This window comes from Bufo gargarizans, chromosome 2 (genome assembly GCF_014858855.1).
Source record: "Bufo gargarizans isolate SCDJY-AF-19 chromosome 2, ASM1485885v1, whole genome shotgun sequence".
Lineage (NCBI taxonomy): Eukaryota > Metazoa > Chordata > Amphibia > Anura > Bufonidae > Bufo > Bufo gargarizans.
In genome coordinates this window covers 70,473,782-70,496,824 of record NC_058081.1, presented here as the reverse complement: position 1 = coordinate 70,496,824, position 23,043 = coordinate 70,473,782, and positions in this window count along the sequence as shown.

The following is a 23,043-nucleotide window of genomic DNA, read 5'->3' as shown; positions in this document are numbered from 1 at the left end:
TCATTGGAATGAGGCACAGTGCAGATTTACTTGCTGCATATTAGTAGATTATATCATGCTAAATCTAATAAGCTCTAGTGTAAATAGATTTTCCGGACGGCCAGCAAAACTCCTGGGCACCTGCTGTGTGATATTTTCCATTCTTTACAGAGGGATGGACACTCCCCAGAGAACACTGTTCCCTGTTATGTAGGCGAGCAGGAAATCATAGAGTTAAAAATGGACTTTTCAGGGAGAGGTCAGGTTGACAATAATCGCACCATGGAAATTCTCCAACTGCAGAGTGATCCGATCGTTCCGTTCTCATACAGACCGGTAGCACCCTATAGTGATTATAGAGGTTGCTGTTGCATCAGGGTCACGTGAGGGTGCCCAAAGAATTCTCTGCCTCGTAAGAAGAAACCAGTATTATAAATGATGGATGGGAGGCTATGTCACTAATTTTGTTTGGGGGCCAAGGTGTAGTAGGTGTAAAGAAGTGATCAGAAAGGGGTGGACTGGGAACTTAAAATGGCGCTGGAAAAAGAAAACTAAAAATGGCCCCATGTTGTAGGTAGGTCCAAATTGACAGAAGGCAAGCAACACATGTAGGCAGGGACAGCAACACAATAATGCAGAAAAAAAATACTGCCCCAGCAGGACCAAATACCGCAGTGCAGCACAAAATACTGCCGCCAGCACCTCAGTATGACGCTGTATCATTGTCCAATACAGTTGAATTAAGGAAGGCACCTGCCTGATGCTCCTACATTAACTAATGCTGAGAGCATCAGGTCTTTATGTACCTGGCTGAGGATGGCTTGGGGGGCCCCCCTGGGCATCGGCCCGCTGGGAAATTTCCCTTATAGGGTCTATGGTCAGTCTGCCACTTTGGTCAGACGTTGCAGCACTCAACACAACAATGGGAAGTCCACAGTCAGATCCCAGGAGTCCTCTCTTCTGTGCTGCAATGCCTCTATAAAACCTTCATGGCTCACAAGACTTTCTTGGCACCATTCTTCTCAGTAGCAGCCTTAGGTCTGATAAACAAACCCCCTTCAGGGCCACAGGCCATGCACTGAATCCTAAATAGAGGGAACAGCACCCTTTTATCATTCTAGCACTGGCCTGAGGGGCATCTCTGGCCTCCATACCACACGTGCTTGCCACTACAGAGGCCGCCATGAACACCTCCCATAACCATGCGCTGGTCTATTCGCCATTGCAAGCCCTGAATGAAGGAAAAAAGTATAGAGATACGTATTATTAACAGGGGGAGCCACTGCCATGTACAATGGTAAATCACATCCCAATAATATGCCATAAAGTGCACGTTACATTAGAAAATGGACCCTGGAAGAAAGACCACTGTCCGAAGCCAGACAGATGTTAAAGCCCACTGCACGCCAGGGGACTCGCTGTGGTGTCCCAACATTCCCCATGAGCATTAATTTCTCTCTCCGTTACACACGAGGAGTAGTTCTCCACCTCTCAATGTCAGGGCATTGTTGATACCATGGAGCACAGCGCTATCCCACCACTGCCCCGGCTCTGTGGGAATCATCTGATAATCATCTTCTCACCAGTGATTTAGTATTTTTTAATCATTATGACCCTGCTATAAATAAAATATTGTAATGCACTCATGTCCTGGAAATTTTTACATTTGTGAAAATGGCTCAGGCATGGATCCATGAGGATTTTCACACACCTCCCTCCGGCTGATGCTAATGAATAGATCTTTCATTATCGACCGTGGCTATTTGTCATCAGCCCAATGCTGCCACTGCTGCTGTCTGCCTTTATATCGTTCCATGTTATACTGCTGCCACTATTGCTACCCGTACTGTCACTACTACTATGGCTACATAGCCGCACATCTCCTGTCTGTCAGTTTCTATATTGTACTGTGTACTGCTGCAGTTACACAGCTGCACATCTCCTGTCAATCAGGCACTATACTGCTGCAGCTACCACTGCCACTACTAAGGCTACACAGCCGCACATCTCCTTTCCGTCAGGCACTGTACTGCTGCAGCTACCACTGCCACTACTAAGACTACACAGCCGCACATCTCCTGCCCATCAGGCACTATACTGCTGCAGCTACCACTGCCACTACTAAGGCTACACAGCCGCACATCTCCTTTCCGTCAGGCACTGTACTGCTGCAGCTACCACTGCCACTACTAAGACTACACAGCCGCACATCTCCTGTCCATCAGGCACTATACTGCTGCAGCTACCACTGCCACTACTAAGGCTACACAGCCGCACATCTTCTGCCCATCAGGCACTATACTGCTGCAGATACTACTACCACTACTAAGGCTACACAGCCGCACATCTTCTGCCCATCAGGCACTATACTGCTGCAGCTACCACTGCCACTACTAAGGCTACACAGCCGCACATCTCCTGCCCATCAGGCACTGTACTGCTGCAGCTACTACTGCCACTACTAAGACTACACAGCCGCACATCTCCTGCCCATCAGGCACTGTACTGCTGCAGCTACCACTGCCACTACTAAGGCTACACAGCCGCACATCTCCTGCCCATCAGGCACTGTACTGCTGCAGCTACTACTGCCACTACTAAGACTACACAGCCGCACATCTCCTGCCCATCAGGCACTGTACTGCTGCAGCTACTACTGCCACTACTAAGGCTACACAGCCGCACATCTCCTTTCCATCAGGCACTGTACTGCTGCAGCTACCACTGCCACTACTAAGACTACACAGCCGCACATCTCCTGCCCATCAGGCACTGTACTGCTGCAGCTACCACTGCCACTACTAAGGCTACACAGCCGCACATCTCCTTTCCGTCAGGCACTGTACTGCTGCAGCTACCACTGCCACTACTAAGACTACACAGCCGCACATCTCCTGTCCATCAGGCACTATACTGCTGCAGCTACCACTGCCACTACTAAGGCTACACAGCCGCACATCTTCTGCCCATCAGGCACTATACTGCTGCAGATACTACTACCACTACTAAGGCTACACAGCCGCACATCTTCTGCCCATCAGGCACTATACTGCTGCAGCTACCACTGCCACTACTAAGGCTACACAGCCGCACATCTCCTGCCCATCAGGCACTGTACTGCTGCAGCTACTACTGCCACTACTAAGACTACACAGCCGCACATCTCCTGCCCATCAGGCACTGTACTGCTGCAGCTACCACTGCCACTACTAAGGCTACACAGCCGCACATCTCCTGCCCATCAGGCACTGTACTGCTGCAGCTACTACTGCCACTACTAAGACTACACAGCCGCACATCTCCTGCCCATCAGGCACTATACTGCTGCAGTTACCACTGCCACTACTAAGGCTACACAGCCGCACATATCCTGCCCATCAGGCACTATACTGCTGCAGCTACCACTGCCACTACTAAGGCTACACAGCCGCACATCTCCTGCCCATCAGGCACTGTACTGCTGCAGCTACTACTGCCACTACTAAGACTACACAGCCGCACATCTCCTGCCCATCAGGCACTATACTGCTGCAGCTACCACTGCCACTACTAAGGCTACACAGCCGCACATATCCTGCCCATCAGGCACTGTACTGCTGCAGCTACTACTGCCACTACTAAGACTACACAGCCGCACATCTCCTGTCTGTTAGTTTCTATACTGTACTGCTGCAGCTACCACTGCCACTACTACGACTACACAGCCACACATCTCCTGTCTGTCAGTTTCTATACTGTACTGCTGCAGATACTACTGCCACTGCCAAGGCTACACAGCCGCACATCTCCTGCCCATCAGGCTCTATACTGCTGCAGCTACTACTACCACTACTAAGGCTACACAGCTGCACATCTCCTGCCCATCAGGCTCTATACTGCTGCAGCTACCACTGCCACTACTAAGGCTACACAGCCGCACATCTTCTGCCCATCAGGCACTATACTGCTGCAGCTACCACTGCCACTACTAAGGCTACACAGCCGCACATCTCCTGCCCATCAGGCACTGTACTGCTGCAGCTACCACTGCCACTACTAAGGCTACACAGCCGCACATCTCCTGCCCATCAGGCACTGTACTGCTGCAGCTACTACTGCCACTACTAAGACTACACAGCCGCACATCTCCTGCCCATCAGGCACTATACTGCTGCAGCTACCACTGCCACTACCAAGGCTACACAGCCGCACATCTCCTGCCCATCAGGCACTGTACTGCTGCAGCTACTACTGCCACTACTAAGACTACACAGCCGCACATCTCCTGTCTGTTAGTTTCTATACTGTACTGCTGCAGCTACCACTGCCACTACTACGACTACACAGCCACACATCTCCTGTCTGTCAGTTTCTATACTGTACTGCTGCAGATACTACTGCCACTGCCAAGGCTACACAGCCGCACATCTCCTGCCCATCAGGCTCTATACTGCTGCAGCTACTACTACCACTACTAAGGCTACACAGCCGCACATCTCCTGCCCATCAGGCACTATACTGCTGCAGCTACCACTGCCACTACCAAGGCTACACAGCCGCACATCTCCTGCCCATCAGGCACTGTACTGCTGCAGCTACTACTGCCACTACTAAGACTACACAGCCGCACATCTCCTGTCTGTTAGTTTCTATACTGTACTGCTGCAGCTACCACTGCCACTACTACGACTACACAGCCACACATCTCCTGTCTGTCAGTTTCTATACTGTACTGCTGCAGATACTACTGCCACTGCCAAGGCTACACAGCCGCACATCTCCTGCCCATCAGGCTCTATACTGCTGCAGCTACTACTACCACTACTAAGGCTACACAGCCGCACATCTCCTGCCCATCAGGCTCTATACTGCTGCAGCTACCACTGCCACTACTAAGGCTACACAGCCGCACATCTCCTGTCCATCAGGCACTATACTGCTGCAGCTACCACTGCCACTACTAAGGCTACACAGCCGCACATCTCCTGCCCATCAGGCACTGTACTGCTGCAGCTACCACTGCCACTACTACGACTACACAGCCGCACATCTCCTCTCTGTCAGTTTCTATACTGTACTGCTGCAGATACTACTGCCACTGCCAAGGCTACACAGCCGCACATCTCCTGCCTATCAGGCTCTATACTACTGCTGCAGCTACTACTGCCACTACTAAGGCTACACAGCCGCACATCTCCTGCCCATCAGGCTCTATACTGCTGCAGCTACTACTACCACTACTAAGGCTACACAGCCGCACATCTCCTGCCTATCAGGCTCTATACTGCTGCAGCTACTACTACCACTACTAAGGCTACACAGCCGCACATCTCCTGCCCATCAGGCTCTATACTGCTGCAGCTACTACTACCACTACTAAGACTACACAGCCGCACATCTCCTGCCCATCAGGCTCTATACTGCTGCAGATACTACTACCACTACTAAGGCTAAACAGCCGCACATCTCCTGTCCGTCCAGTTCCACACTGTACTGCTGCTTCCACACCTACAACTGCCACTACCCCTACACAGCCGCAAATTTTGACATGCACGATTCTTGTGTTCTCAGGGAAGATAAGACCTCACCAGAGATGTCTGCAGCGGCTTACTCCTCTTTCCATGTTGATAACACATTAATTTGACCATATGTTATGTGTATGGAGAACCAGAAGGAATAACCGATGGCTAGATGCTCGCTTATGTGTATGGTCAGTGTTAGGATCAAGAATTCCTATAGTCAGAGGTGGACGTTCGGTAAGAGTCAGGTGGAAGTCTGTCACTTATTCTAGCAACTCTGGATCTAGTGGCCAAGAGTGATAATCAGCCTTACGTATGACTGACACGTGGAGGAGTTTGCACACGTGCTATCACTAACTGCTCTTTACAACAGATAAAAAGTGAAGTTCGATCTTCTTCTTTACAATCTGCTAACCTGAGATACAACTTAAGGCCTTTTACATGGGTCAATTATCAGGAACATTCGTGTGAACACTCATTTCTAAAAACTGGCCTGTGTAAAGATGCCACTGATCACCCAATGAATGTGCAAGCAGTCGTTTATTGGGTGAAAGTAGCGGACAGACCCCCAAATCATCATTTCTGGGCAGCAGATTGTCCTGTGTGATGAAAAGCGATCTGCTGCCCAGGGACAATGATTCTCTATAGGGGCTGAACGATTGTGGTAGTGATCATTCATCCCCATACATACTAGATGATTGCAGCACGTAAATGCAGCTCTCACCTTCTCTGATATGCGGGCAATTAACGAACGGCCACAGGCAGGTGCTCCATAGGAACTTATCAGCGGCAGCCTCATGCCACTCAAGAGGACAGAGGCCGCCACACACTTTGGCTCCTCCGATCCTTGCTAGGGGGAAGCGGTGCACCGCCGGGAGCACGAGCTCCCAGTTTTTAACCTCCCAGATGCCATGGTCACATTTGAAGGATTAAATGTATACGATTGATGTGATCACCGATCGCATACATTAGTCCCAGATGCCTGCTGTATTAAAGTCACGGGCGCCATTTTTAAATACACGATCGCCGATCTAAATTTACATAAGGCAGTCGGGAAGGGATTAAAGGGGTAGCTGAAGTCAGTGCTGGTCATGACAACCGATCAGTGCTTTCATGATTGATTATAGCTGATTGTTTCCGATTCCTCTGATCTTATCTTTGTGACCAACCAAAGTGGACAATCCCTTTATTACCATTGGACTGAAAACAGAGCAGCATGTGTACATCAGGCTGAAGATCCAAGATAAATGCAGACTCCAAAAGCTGTAAACTAGCTCACTATCTCCAGGTAGATAACAATATTATCTCGGCATGATTGTCTCTGCTCATCCGCACACAGATGGCATTAAGACAGCCTTGTAGATGCTTACATTATCTCTTCTATTTCCCTCTCAACATGCTTTCTCTATCTATTGAGCTACTCCTATCATTCCCACGACTGCTGTTTTCATTTTTCCCCATTATCACGTTTCTTATTTTCCTGTATTATCTAAACCTAAGTTTTTACTTTCCCAAGATATTTTTCAAGATTATGTTTGCAGGCTAGCTGTGGAGCGAGGGAGTAGGAAAACATAATCAGTACAGGTCCTCCAAGTTCATGGTTTTCCTAATGTTTCTGTGTTTATCCGAAAAGGAAGAACAAAAATAGTTCTGGTTATAAGTCTTATACCACAAAAACATCTGCTGCTGAGAGAATCAACAGCAAGAACACGGTTACACCGTCCTTTAAGGACTTCCATAATATCACAGGAATATGCCATCAAAAGTGGTCCGTGCAGGACCGAATGCTGAGACCCCCCACAATCAGGAGAATGAAGATAGACAAATATGGCCCTTTTTGACTTTTACCAGATACTACCTTGCCTCTGCACAGTGTCTGGCATTGCACGTCACTTGCATGGGGCTGAGTTACTTGGCTCCCACTACAATCACTATGTACCTTGCAGATGGCAGTGCTCCTCTAGAGTGAGATGTGCTTTTTTAAGCAGATTTCTTCTTTGGTTACACGGGTTGTCTGCAATTTTAAAAAATGTGACTAAAAGCAGGATATGTGATAAAAATAATATGAAAAGTGCACTGTTAGTGGTCCCCACCGGTCATGGTTTACTTCCCTTTGGTGATAATGTGTTGCAAGATGTCATCACTTCCGGTCTGCTGGGGACCATAGACAGCAAAAGGGAGGTTGGACAACCCCTTTAAATGATAAAATCATTTCTGTGGTCAGCGGTCATTAGAGGGCCCTTACTGAATACGGTTTTAGTATACAGCTCCATATACATTAGACCTCATGCACATGACCGTTGTTTTGGTCCGCATCCGAGCCAAAGTTTTTGAGGCTCGGATGCGGACCCATTCACTTCAATAGTCCGCCAAAAAATATATAACCTGTCCTATTCTTATCCATTCTGCGGACATGATTAGGCAGTTATATCAATGGTCGTCCATGCCGTTCCGCAAATGGCGGAACGCACACAGACGCCATCCATGTTTTGCGGATCCGCAATTTGTGTACCGCAAAACACACAACTGTCGTGTACATGTAGCCTTATATGGAGAAAATTGTTGGGACACAGCTCTAAATCATTGAAATCAGGCGTTTCAATCAGTTTCATTGCCACATGTGTATAAAATCCAGCCCCTGGTCATGAAGTCTGCCTTTACAGACATTTGTGAAAGAATGGACAGTTCAGTACATAATTTTTTTTTCCATGAACTTTCTTCCCTCCTAGTGTCATGATGTAAGGGGAGGGGAGGAACACCAGAATGACAACAGAAGGAAAATGACCAGGAACTAGGCCTCAAGTCTAGGGAAAGGGAAATGGTAACCACCTATGAAAACCCTAAACCTAGCCCTGACTCAGTATGAATAGACCCTGAAGTTGGGAATATTCATACACCGGAAACCTAGGCCCTAGTAACCCTGAATAGCCCTAGGAGTAGTGACAGGGTCTGAAACTACTGGTTTCTTCCCAAATGAATGAACCAGCGTCTCCCTGAGGCCTAGTAAACAACGAGCAAAAATAGAAAATGGATGAGCAGGAACTCAGATGAGGACCACACATCAGCTCTTCCAATTCCAGGCAGAGAATAATCAACCACATGGTATGAAGTGTGAGTCCAGACTAAATAGAGGAGCAGTAATGACCACAAGCTGCACCAGAGACAAGAGGTGTGGTTATTACCAACAACACTGCAACAAGTGAAAACAGATAGAGACTGTCAGATAACCTCATGTGCAGCCAGTCTCTCAAAACTTCTAACCTCTGTCATGGGAGGGAACTGTGACCTCCGGACACACAGGACCGACCTCATCCGAATGAGCCCTGTGAAAGGCTTTCACAAGGCGACTAGCATTAACGCCGGCCGCTGGAACCCACATTCTCTCCTCTGGACCGTAACCCTTCCAGTGAACGAGATACTGAAGGGATCTACAGAGAATTTGTGAGTCCACTATCCTGGCAATCTGAAATTCAAGATTACCGTTCACCGTGACAGCGGGAGGCAAGGAGGATGGTTCAGCAGGTTCGACATATCTCTTCAGCAATGATTTGTGAAAAACTTTATAAATTTTTAAAGCCTGCAGAAGTTCAAGACGAAAGGCTACGGGTTAATAATGGCAGAGATCTTATATGGTCCTAACTTCCAAGAGGTACCTTCAACTTAATGTTTCTTGTGGACAGCCACACAGAATCACCCACTCTCAGGTCCGGACCACTCATACGTCTCTTGTCAGCCATACGTTTATACTTGTTGTCCATTTTATTTAAGTCAGTATGAATTTTACGCCAAATAGATGACAAAGAAGAGGAAAATTGTTCCTCTTCAGGTATACCAGAAGTCTCAGTAACAGAAAATGTGCCAAATTGCGGATGGAACCCATATGCCCTAAATAAACGCGACTTATCAGTGGACTCCTGCCTACGGTTATTTATGGCAAACTCGGCCAAAGACAAAAATAAAGACCACTCCCCCTGATTCTCTGAGACAACACATCTCAAATAAGTCTCCAGATTCTGGTTAGTGCGTTCAGTCTGCCCGTTGATGCCCGAGGATGAATGGCCGATGAGAAGGACAATTGTACCCCCAGGCGAGTACAGAACGCCTTCCAGAATCTGGAAACAAGCTGAGTCCCCCTGTCAGACACCACATCAGGGAATACCATGTAGCTTCACGATGTTATCATGTTATCGACAAACACTTGCGTGAGAGTTTTAGCATTAGGTAGACTTGATAATGCTATAAAGTGCGACATCTTGCTGAAGAGATCAACCACCAGAATCACAGTTTTCCCTCAGGAATTCAGCAAATCTGTGATAAATTTAATGGATAAATGAGTCCAAGGTCGGGACGGGATAGACAATGGAAGTAGAGATCAAGAAGGCCAAATATGTGTCACCTTGGCACGTGCACAAGTCTCACAAGCTGACACATAGCCCTCAACACATTTACGTGACCCTGTCCAACAGAATCTACGAGAAATGAGATTGACCGTGGATCTGCTCCCAGGATATCCTGTAAGAACTGTACAGTGATGTTCCTCAAACACCCTGTGCCATAATTCAGAAGGAACAAACAACTTCCCCGGAGGACCGAAATTCGGTGCATCTCCCTGGGCCTCTAACACCTCTGGCTCAAGTTCGGGATAAAGGGCGGATATTACCAACCCTTCAGCTAATATCGGACCAGGATCTTCCGAATCACCCCCACCCCACCCCCAGGAAAGCTATGCGACAAAGCATCCGCCTTGACGTTCTTAACCCCAGGGCGATAGGTGAGAAGGAAATTAAATGTGGTAAAAAACAACGACCATCTGGCCTGCCTTGGGTTCAGACATTTAGCCGACTCCAGGTAAGCCAGATTTTTGTGATCGGTAATTACCGTAATGGGATGAATCGCTCCTTCCAACTCAATGACCAACAACTCTCTATTACCTACGTCATAATTTTTTTCAGCAGTTGAGAGCTTCTTAGAGAAGAAAGCACATGGGCGCCATTTACTAGGTAAAGGACCCTGCAACAAGACTGCTCCTACCCCTACCTCAGATGCGTCAACTTCCACAATGAATGGCTGTGACACATCAGGTTGCACCAGTATAGGAGCAGAAGCAAAACATTTCTTCACAACTGAAAAGGCATGTAATGCCGCATCAGACCAGACTGAGATATCCGAACCTTTCCTAGTCATGTCCGTTAAAGCAGCGGTCCCCAATGCTGCGGCCCAGGACCAGGCGCTGGAAGATTGTTTGCGGGGCCGCAGAGGAGAGAGGAGCGGAGACGCCTGGCGCATCAGAGTGGCCAGAGTCAGTGGAGAAGGAGGGAGGGACGGTGGGAGGGAATCCCTCCCTCCCATGATGTGGCCGCCACAGAGCCCAATAAAATGAGTGGGCTCTGACGCTGCCCGCACCACTGCCACCAATGAATGTGTGGCTAATATTAAAGTAGGAGGAAGGACGGGGGAGGGTTTACCACTGCGCCGTCTCAGCTAGTGTGCTAGGCGAACGGCAGCAGCGTCAGCCTCCTCCTGAGTCTTGTGTTCTCCATTCCACAGCAATTAGTGTTCTGAAAAGCAGCCGGCGCAGGTACCCGGCCCATACCCCGTCCCACACACTGCAAGATTATTAGCCTGCCTCAAAATAAAGCCAGGCAAAAAACATGTATCAGGCAGTCAGCAAGATTTGGGATTAATGTGACTCATTAACGGCAATGTTGCCAGTAGCCATAATTTGAGAAGATGGGGTCTCCTATTATTAATCTGAGGTACATGGGATGGTGCTATTACATTAGTTCCCCCATGTACCTCACATTAAACGTAAGTGGCCCCATGCACCTCATCAAATAATGGGCAACATTGGGTTAACCCTAAATGTGAGGTACACATGATGAGGTTTCTTACTATTAATGTGAGTCACATTCAGGTCCAAATTGATAAAACAACGTGCCTCATATTAACAGCAAGTTATTCCAGCATGTACCTGATGCCATTAACCCAATCGTTATATAGTGTTATATATTTTAATATGCACCTTGTGTCGGGGCAGGACACAGACAGCAGAGGGCCCCCTCAAACCACACATACAGATAAACATATAAATGCCCAAAAATATATATCTTGTTATTAAAAAGACTCCAAGGACAAATCTGTATTACACACTTTATTGCCAGTTTGTGACAGAAGTAGGGGTCCATTCACATATAAACTTGGCGCTCTTCAGCAAACCCTCCAGTGTTTAGGCGAGTGATCCCTCTGGCTCCTCTCCTGAACGTTGGAGGGGTCGCTAGAGGTGCAAAATTAAAGAAGACCTCTCCCCTCTCCTGAACTGCCTGTTTTAATAGCTTCATGCATTCCCTGTGTAATAACAATTCTGGAACATCTATTCTTATGACTATGTTGTGCCATTCCTTTATTATTTCTACTAGAAGTTATGAATGAATTGCTAGCAGTCTGCAGTAAGGGTACAGAGGGGAGGTAACCAGTTGGGGGAGGTGTACCTGCTCAGTCTGACAATGGCAGGATAAAATGAGACTGTGCAGGTACACCCCCCCCCCCCCCCCCTCCCAACTGGTTACCACCCCTCTGTGCCCTTACTGCAGACTGCTAGCAATTCATTCATACCTTCTAGTAGAAATAATAAAGGAATGGCACAACATAGAGCCATAAGAGTAGATGTTCTAGAATTGTTATTACATGGGGAATGCATGAAGCTGTTAAGACAGACATGTCAGGAGCAAGGACAGGTTCGCTTTAAAATGTGAACACCCCCTAACAAACAAAGCACTGTGCTGCTGGCTAATGATGCAAATAAACAATGCTATAGGTAAACACATAGAACACAATACTATTAACCAAGGTAATAAACCAAATCAAGGGAACTGAAATTTAGTTATCAATTCAATGTAGGTTTTACAGATTGTTGATAGAAAATGTATGAGAAAAAGTGCAAATGGCAAAGAGCTTTAATATACATATAACTTTTCGGGCCTGTTTGACTGTTGGTTGATCTACTGGAAACTCCTTTTTCAGGCCTTCATTTCTGCAAATTCATCAATGACCTTTTTTAAGTCAATCATCCTAGCACGTTCATTTTCTATGGACAACATAGCCAGTCCACTCAGTCTGTCTTGCCCCATGGTAGACCTCAGGTAGTTTTTGATCAATTTTAGTTTGGAGAGCGAATGCTCGGCACTTGCCACCGTCACTGGCAGGGTCTAGAACAAAATGAACGCTGTGCATACTTCAGGAAAACTTGAGGTTAGTACATTGTTTTCAGTTTCTTCTACAGTCGTCAATTGTGAGATCTGTGGTTTTAAAGAAGCTCTGAAATAAATTAGCTGGAGAGCTGCTGAAAAGTCATTTTTGTAATGCATTACAAGTTTTTCAGCAACCTTAGGCTATATGCACAAGACCGTGGTGTGTTTTGCGGTCTGCAAATCGCGGATTCGCAAAACACAGATTGCGTCCATGCACGTTCCGCAATTTGCAAACGGCACGGGCAGCCTTTAATATAAATGCCTATTCATGTCCGCAAAGCGCGGACAAGAATAGGACGTTATATTTTTTTTTTGTGCGGGGCCACGGAACGGAGCAACGGATGCGGACAAGCACACATTGAAGTGAATGGGTCCGCATCCGAGCCGCCAAAACTGCGGCTCGGATGCGGACCGAAACAACGGCCGGGTGCATGAGGCTTTACATTTTTTTACAATCTCGTGAAGGCTTTAGGCCTGGTTCACACTTGAGCTTATTTGATACGCGCGTTTTAGTCGGATGTTTTCAGGGCATATTACAGCGCGTTTTTGGAAATAGGAAACGCACATCGTACGCGAGTTCTTGCGATTGACCACAGAGGCGTCCAATGAAAAACAGCCATGTCTATGAGGTGTCCAATGAAAGAGACTTCCTGCGAAGCACCATCACCCTTTCCTGTGTGTTTATGTACAGAGGAGAGTTCCCATTGAAGTCTATGGGCGCGAACAATACGCCCCAAAGAAGCTCCTGTACTTCTTTGGGCATAGGGCGTTTTACAGCGCGTTCGTAAAAACGTGCAGGTGAGAACCATGCCCATAGGGAAACATGCGTTTTACAACAGGCGTGTAAAACGCTCAGGTGTGAACCAGGCCTTAGAATCTTTGTTTTAGTTGTATTATAATTGTGTCTAAACAGGTGTTATAGATGTTTCTCCGGAAGTACCTCTCCGCATCATGAAGTCGCTCATCTTCACACAACTCATCCTGCTGTCGCTTCACGCGTCTTTGTCTTCTTCGTTGAAATGTAGCTTCTATGCTCCATTTTCCTGACAATCGTATTGCGCTGTTTTTCGCTCCGTCATAATCACTTCTGAAGGATTTCAACTGCGTTTTGAAGTAATTGTGTTGCTTTCTCAATATTTGTGTCTTCAGATTGCAGACACTTTGAAATGGGCCCCACAACATCCTGAATCTTTCCTTGAAGAGCAACCATCATCGCAAACTCAAAAGAGCTGATGGGTTTTTAAGCTAGAGGCGTCGTTGCTGTCGTTAGTATTTCTCTCTGATTTTGGAATGATTTTTGGCAGTGCTTTCTGTATATCAGTGTAACGATACCGCAGTGCTGTGATGGGATTTTTCTTTACTCCGTTTTACCACCGTCATGAAGTACAATATGTGACGAGAAAACAATCTCAGAATGGCCTTGGATAAGTCAAAGCGTTTTATAGTTATTAGCCACATAAAGTGACACATGTTAGATTTGCTAAAAATGGCCTGGGCAGGAAGGTGAAAAATGGCAAGGTCCTTAAGGGGTTAAAGAGCCAGAACAGGAAGTAGAATACTAACTTCAATAAATTATATCCAGAAAACCATCTACTCAGAAAAAAGGGACATACAATGTTCACATGTAGGCTGTGAAAGAGGAGCTCTCTCTCGCCTCCCCTGACTACTCGCGTTCTCCATGTAATACCAATTCTGGAGCTTCTATTCTTATGATTCTATGTTATGCCGTTTTTTCCTTTATTATTCCTACTAGAAGTTTATAAATTAATTACCAGCAGTCTGCAGTAAGGGTACAGATGAGTGTTACCAGTTGGGGTTGCACAATCTGACATTATCCAATCAGCGCTGCCAGTGGGACAACCCCCAACTGGTAACACTCATCTGTACCCTTACTGCAGACTGCTGGAAATGTGTTAATAAACATCTAGTAGGAGTAATAAAGGAATGGCACAACATAGAGCCATCAGAATAAATGATCCAGTATTATGATGAGTAGGGGAGAGGTCCCCTTTAACACGTGATACTTAAATTTGATTGATGTGTCCCTTTAACTGCTTCACGCTGATTTGTGAAAGGATTGAAATGATATATATATATCCTAGAAGCTGTGATGGCTAACCTTAGGCACTGTGGTAAAACTACGAGGTGTACCAAGATGTACATTGGCTGTTCGCAGAACTCCGTAGAAATGAATGGAGCATGCTGGGGGTCGTAGTTTCACCACAGCTGGAGTGCCGGAGGTTAGCCATCACTGTCCTAGAGCCTCCTCTTCCCCACGCATGTAATATACATGTACCTGGCCATCCGCATGATGTAAAAGGATCAGGCCGCCTCCATCCTCTGCCCCATGGTCCAGTTTTGAGGCTCACGTACCTGCTGTAGTGGACAGGGGTCAGCATAAGCCCTAAACGACACTGCAAAAGACTTCACACGCACATTTCAAGGTCATGATGTGCGGAGCCAGATTCCACATGCCTTATCAGGTTAACACGACCAGAACCTGAATTACACATAGAAAAAAAAATTGCAGAAGCAAATAAATTTTGATGCCTGAAAAACTGAACTGCGATTTAGGATGAATTCCTAGAGCGGATCTTGGGGACCATACACATCTGTATAGGTGCCATATACTGCATCCATATGACAGCCTCGGCTTCACTTCTGCATCCCCAAAATTTACAATAAATTGTCTGCTTGTGGAGTTGATTCGGGCCCAATCTACACGACTGTATCTGTTTTGCGATCCACAAATTGCAGATCCGCAAAATATGGATGCAGTCCATGTGCCATCCACATCTTTTTTTGCCGACCTATTGTTTTCAATGGGTCTGTGATCCACATTTTGTGGACGTAGTCTGTCTTTTTGCAGAAAAAAAGATAGAACATGTCCTTTACTTATCCACAAAAGGTGGACCACAGACCCATTGGCAGTGATGGCCAGTTCGCATTGTTCGCCCTCTTTACTCACAAGTCCGGCGATGCATAGGTAAGCCCGTACCTGTGCCTGCGCCGGGAGCCGGTCTGAAACAAATGCGGTCACCGGGAGCAGGCAGTTCCGAGAACAGCCACTGGGAGCCTTCATCAGGCTGTTCTCTGAACTGCCTGCTCCCGGTGACCGCATTTGTTTCAGACCGGCTTGTGGCGCAGGCACGGGTAAGGGCTTACCTGTGCATAGCCGTACTTGGGAGTTAAGATGGCAGCCCGCATGTGTTTGCGGGCGAACTGGCCATCACTGCCCATTGAAGTAAAAAAAATGTGGATGATCCTGCACTTTTGCTAAGGCTACTTTCACACTTGCGGTAGCCTTTTCCGGCAGGCTGTTCCGGTGGGGGAACAGCCCGACGGATCCGTGCTACCGCAAGTCCACCGTGCCACTGGAGATCCGCTCCGGCCCTATTCACTATAATGGAGACGGTCCGGCCGCAGCATGGCAAACATGTCGAGAGGCGGCCGGACAAAAACCTCAGCATGTTGTAGTTTTATTCCGGGCACCTCTCGGCATGTTTGCAGTGCTGCGGCCGGACCTCTGGCCCGCCTCTATCATAGTGAAAAGGGCCAGAGCGGACCTCCGGCGGCTCGGTGGACTTGCGGTAGCACAGATCCGGCAGGCTGTTCCCCTCCCGGAAAAGGCTACCGCAAGTGTGAAAAAATAAAAAGCATATGTGTTATATGTCTGGGACCGCGTAGAAATATAGCAGCAGGATCTGTAGAGAAGGGCCCCTGATGAAGCGGAGAGAAACCTAGGTCGGGCAGGAGTTTGTTTTACATGCGATACCATGTGCATGATCCTGTAAGTAGGATAACGTGTTTTATTTTAACTCTACTAGTGGGTCTGCGCTGTGTCTATGTTATCTTTAAAGGTCTGACAAAGAGGACCCTTTATCTTATCTGCTTGTGGGTTAAGAGATACTGAAACAACTGTGAAAGAATCTTAACTCCAATTTCAAGATAAAACGGGTAACGAGGAAGGGGGGGGGGGGAGTTTGATAAAATAAAAAAGTATTACTTACCGACCGGATCCAGCAGCGCCGCTCCCATGCACTCCGCCAGACTTAGATTATGATGATAATAATGTAGGAAATGCCTGTATAATTCTTTCACTGCACTGCCCACCATTGCACCGTTTTTAACTTGAAACAGGGCATCCCTTTTAACCCCTTCCCTTTTTTCTTTTTTACAAATAAAAAAAAAACATCATTGCTATGGCTGCATCTGAAAACGCCCAAACTATTACAACATAAAAGGGACAACCCCTTAAAGCTACAGCAGAAGACGAGACAGATGGACAAAACATCCGCCTTTAAGCTAAGGAAGAGAAGAAGAGGGGACAGATGGACAGGACAACCCCTTTAAGCTACAACAGAAGAAGGGACAGGTGTGCAGGACAACCCCTTTAATCTGCGGGAGAAGAGGGACTACATGGTCAGGACAACCCCTTTAAGCTACAACAGAAGAGCGGACAGATGGACAGGACAACCCCTTTCAGCTACAACAGAAGAGGGGAGAGATGTGCAGGACAACCCCTTTAATCTGCGGGAGAAGAGGGACTACATGGTCAGGACAACCCCTTTAAGCTACAACAGAAGAGGGGAGAGATGGACAGGACAACCCCTTTAAGCTACAACAGAAGAGCGGACAGATGTGCAGGACAACCCCTTTAATCTGCGGGAGAAGAGGGACTACATGGTCAGGACAACCCCTTTAAGCTACAACAGAAGAGCGGACAAATGGACAGGACAACCCCTTTAAGCTACAACAGAAGAGCGGACAGATGGACAGGACAACCCCTTTAAGCTACAGGACAAATGGGGAGAGATGGCAGACAACCTAAGTTATGGCAGACAGTCACAATAATGTGCTATGTATTATGAATTTTAGGGAATAAATCACGCCTACATCGAGTATTTTGTGCCTAAAAATTCCGTTCCATTTTCTGATAATAAAACATGAGATAAACTATGAGAACAACAGAATGAAGGTCAGATAAATCTCCAGGAAAAGCCCCAGTGAGATTCCATTCTAATGAAAGCTTATTATTCCGTTTACACAAGAGAGCGGTACGCTGTAGACTCTAGCGCTAAACGCGCAAACACGGGCTGTCTCATAGGCAACAGCTCGGGAAATCTCCGCACACCCGTCCAGCCATGAACTGTAAAGAACCCCCCTTCATTATAATGCAGCGCCCCTCATCTCATTATACGTAAAACCCAGGACCCAGATTTGGACCTTACAGCTTTATTTTCAGTATTTTTGCCTATAGGCTTCAGAGCAAGAGCGGAAAACGGCTCGCTCCCAAAAGGGGGCGGCCCATCTCATACATTGGGGCATATCTCTAGGATATGACCCCAATGTCTGATAGGTGCAGCTCTGGGAGCTCGCAAAGTGCTGGAGGGTGCACCGCGCATGCGCGACTGTCCTCCATTTATTTCTATGGGTGCGACAAAAATAGCTGAGCACTTGCTCGGCTATTTCAATCAACCCAATCAAAGTGAATGGAGCAGTGGGTGCTCTCGCTTCGTGCAATTCACATTCATTTCAATGGTACTTCTGAAAATAGCCGAGGGTGTTCTAGAGATCAGAGCGGGTCCCAGAGACATTGGGGGCATATCCTAGTGATATGCCTCCAGTGTATGAGATGGGCCAACCACTTTAAGGTGCCCATACGCATTAGACCAGGGGTGCACAAACTGAGGCCCGCGGGCCGCATGCAGCCCCCAGAGCTAAGGTTTGCGGCCCCCGTCCTGCTGAGCAGAAACACAGCTTTGTTTATGCCTGGAGCCGCACTATTGCAGGGTTACAGCTCCTGCTCCTACACTGTAGCAGGACGGGTCCCCGGCTGTCAGAGACAGCGGGGGAGCCGAGGAGAAGGCAGACGCAGTGTATCAGCGCTTCTGCCTTCTCCTCACATGGGTGAGCGGCGCGCTGTGCAGTTTAGATCCATTGATCACGAGATCACCGGGTGTCAGGGGCAGAGGAGTACAGAGCCTCACCAGCTCTGCCCTGTACAAAGCCTTGCCAGGAGGCTGGTTTTCCCTGTAATTGGGGCTCCTTTTTGATGCTCCAGTTACAGTGAAAATACCTTTTGGGTGACGAATTATTTGGTAAATATATGTATTAAAAGTAACAAAAATATATATATATATAAAAAAAAAAGTCAGTGTCCCCCAGAGGTCTTTTAAAGACCTCTTGGGGGACATACAGTGCTGCAAAAAAATATATATATATATCATATATATATATATATATATATATATATACATTAAAAAAAAAATTGCAAAAAGATGTTAAATAAATAAAATACAAGTAAAAACTATAAGGCCCCTTTCACACGGGCGAGATTTCCGCGCGGGTGCGATGCGTGAGTTGAACGCATTGCACCCGCACTGAATCCTGACCCATTCATTTCTATGGGGCTGTTCACATGAGCGGTGATTTTCACGCATCACTTATGCGTTGCGTGAAAATCGCAGCATGTTCTATATTCAGCGTTTTTCACGTAACGCAGGCCCCATAGAAATGAATGGGGTTGCGTGAAAATCGCAAGCATCCGCAAGCAAGTGCGGATGCAGTGCGATTTCCACACATGGGTTCTAGGTGACAGTCTATTCACTGTATTATTTTCCCTTATAACATGGTTATAAGGGAAAATAATAGCATTCTGAATACAGAATGCATAGTATAATAGTGCTGGGAGGGTTAAAAAAAATAAAAAAAGTTAACTCACCTTATCCCCATGATCGCCTAGTTCCCGGTCGGTCTGTTCTTTAGCTGTGGCTGAAGGACCTTTGATGACGTCAGATCACATGCTCTATCACCATGGTGATGGACCATGTGATTGGAGCATGTGATCTGACATCACCAAAGGTCATTCAGTCCACAGCTAAAGAACAGACCGGGATCTACACGATCATGGGGATAAGGTGAGTTAACTTTTTTATTATTTTTAACCCTTCCAGCACTATTATACTAAGCATTCTGTATTCAGAATGCTATTATTTTCCCTTATAACCATGTTATAAGGGAAAATAATACAATCTTCAGAACATCAATCCCAAGCCCGAACTTCTGTGAAGAAGTTCGGGTTTGGGTACCAAACATGCGCGATTTTTCTCACGCGAGTGCAAAACGCATTACAATGTTTTGCACTCGCGCGGAAAAATCGCGGGTGTTTCCGCAACGCACCCGCACATTTTTCCGCAACGCCCGTGTGAAACCAGCCTAAAAAGGAAAAAGTGCAAAAAAATTTGTTCACTGTCATGTTATGTGGCAAAAATATATTTTAAAAATAAATAATAAAGTGATGATAAAAAAAATGTAATAAATAAAAGGAAAAAAAAAGGAAAATGTGCAAAATAAAAAAGTCAGTGTCCCCCAAAGGTCTACAACTATCACCCCATTCATGTGAAACTATACATATTGTATAATAAAACTATCCAACACATATAGGGAACTAATTATAATAATTTGCATATAGTTTGAATAAAAATGACTTAAAAAAAAATATTGTACAGTTCCCCCCTAATAAAACAAAAAAATATATATTAAAAACCCCTATGCTATGTAATAAAAAGCTGCAAAAGTTATTTTGGTTGTCCAAAAAAATAAAAAAGTTACAAGTGTTTGAACCACGTGTGCTAAATCACAAAAAAGTGACTGGTCATTAAAGGGTTAACCCAATAAGTGCTTTCCCGGCTGGTAAGGCCTCATACACACGACTGTGCCTTTTCTTTTGGTCCGCTGGACACCAGCCATGTGTGTTCTGCATTTTGCAGAACGGAGTAACGGATGCGGGCAGGACATGGAGTGCTGTTCGCATCTTTTGCGGCCCCGTTGAAGTGAATGGGTCCGCATCCGAGTCACATAAAAAAAAAAAACGCGGTTCAGATGCGGACTAAAACAATGGCCGCGTGCTTGAGCCTTCACGGAAAGCGCTTACTGGTTATTGCAGGGTATCTACAGTATATCTGGGGGTGCAGGAGGCGGTAATAACTGGTGAGCGCCGTCCTCTGCGGTGAAGGAAAGCGCTCATTTGGGAATGGGAGGAAATATCGCCACTTAAAGGAGTTTCCTAGTTAAAATAATGTTTAGCCAGTTCCTGCAGCGTGGCCCCTGACACAGAAGTTTCCTACTTTCCCGCTCCGTGCTGCTCTCGCTGTCTCCATCTTCCTGTCCAGCAAATGACTGGCTTAAGCGGTGACACGCTGATTGTAGCCACATCACCACTGAGGCCAGTCATTGGCTGGAGAGGTACAAGTGACTATGCCCATATCCAACCGGATGTAAACAGCGCCGGGACTGGAAGATGGAGGCAGCGGGGGCGGCAGGGAGCAGGAGAGTATGGATCTTCTGTTTCAGGCTGCAGGAACGTGTTAAAAATCATGTCATGTCTGCTGCATTGCGGCTTAGACTGGGGCTACACGATGATCTTTGCTGCAATGCCCGATGTGCAGCCATTGAAAAGACTGGGGTCAGTCAGCCTCCCATAACGCTGATTGGTTATGTTGGCCGCCATCACTGCTGATTGGTCATGTTGGCCGCCATCACTGCTGATTGGTCATGTTGGCCGCCATCACTGCTGATTGGTCATGTTGGCCGCCATCACTGCTGATAGGTCATGTTGGCCGCCATCACTGCTGATAGGTCATGTTGGCCGCCATCACTGCGCACAACACATCACAGACTGGAAATACAATCCTCTGTTCAACCTGTCAGCAAATGTCTTTCTCCATACACGATTGTTCCCGCTATGTAACGTGTATGTTCAATGTTAGGACATATTCACATGTGGCAGCTGAGGCGCGGTCAGAATCGCACGTGATAAACTATGGGGCACATTTATCAAGCTCGCCTAAACTTAGAGAGGCGTATTTCATTCGGCCGTCACCCCTCGATGCAAGGGAGGCTCGTCACCGTCACCACCTGCCATTGGCTGCTGCCCCCGACACCGGAACGTTTTCATCTTCGCATGGGGAGAAGCAGCTGCGGCGGTGCGGGGACCAGGAGCGGCGTAAGTATATTCAGTGTGAGGGGCCCGCCATATGGGGGAGCTTTTTATAGTCTGGGATAACCCCTTTAAATGTGGCACAGCCGCTGATGAATCAGATGAGGCGTATTGGTATTAGTCTGACCTCTGGTGGTTGTTTTTAAGTACAGCAGGTTCATATTCACTAAGACTGTGCATAAAAAATGGTTGCATTTGTGCAGAGAAAAGTCGCACATCTACCTGAAAGTGCAGCTTTTAATGCAAAGAAAATCACACTTTACCACTCGGAAGAAAAGTACGGCAGTGGAGTAGAAAATTTGATTGTTTTTGCGCCTAATTCTTGTGTAAGAAAGGCACAACTCCTAAACTAGTCTAAAACTTCAAAATGGTTGGCGAGGCGCAAAAGTCTCTAAAAGAGGCGCAATTTCAATTTGAAATTTTAGACTAAGGCTACTGTCACACTGGCGTTTGGTGCGCATTTGTCATGGATCTGCACAGACGGATCCATTTAGATAATACAAACGTCTGCATCCGTTCAGAACGGATCCGTTTGTATTATCTTTAACACAGCCAAGACGGATCCGTCTTGAACACCATTATAAGTCAATGGAGGACGGATCCGTTTTCTATTGTGCCAGATTGTGTCATAGAAAACCGTCCCCATTGACTTACATTGTGTGACAGGACGGATCCGTTTGGCTCAGTTTCATCAGACGGACACCAAAACGCTGCAAGCGGCCTCCAGAGCAGAATGGAGACTGAACGGAGGCAAACTGATGCGTTCTGAGCGGATCCTTATCCATTCAGAATGCATTAGGGTAAAACTAACCCTGTTTTGGACCGCTTGTGAGAGCCCTGAACGGATCTCTCAAACGGAAACCAAAACGCCAGTGTGAAAGTAGCCTAAGAGTCCATTTATACGTCCACAAGTGTTTTGCGGTCCTCAAAGCACGGACACCGGCCATGTGCGCTCTGCATTTTGCGGACCGCACGTGGCCGGCACTATGATAAAAGTGCCTATTCTTGTCCATGGCTGCGGACAGGATTAGGACACGTTCGTTCTTTTTGCAGGGCCGCGGAACGGAAGTGCGGATGTGGACAGCGCACATTTTTCCCCCATTGAAATGAATTTTGTGCAACGGATGTGAACGTGTGAATGCAATTGCCTCATTTTGCTGTCTAGTTTTTCCATCCCCCCAGGGCGGACATATTTTTGTCAGTGGTAAAGTGCGACTTTTTATTGCTTTACACAAAGTGTCCCTTTGAGGCAGAGGCGCGACTTTTCTCCGTACATTTGCTGCATTTGTTTTGGCGCACAGTGGAATTACACCAGTCT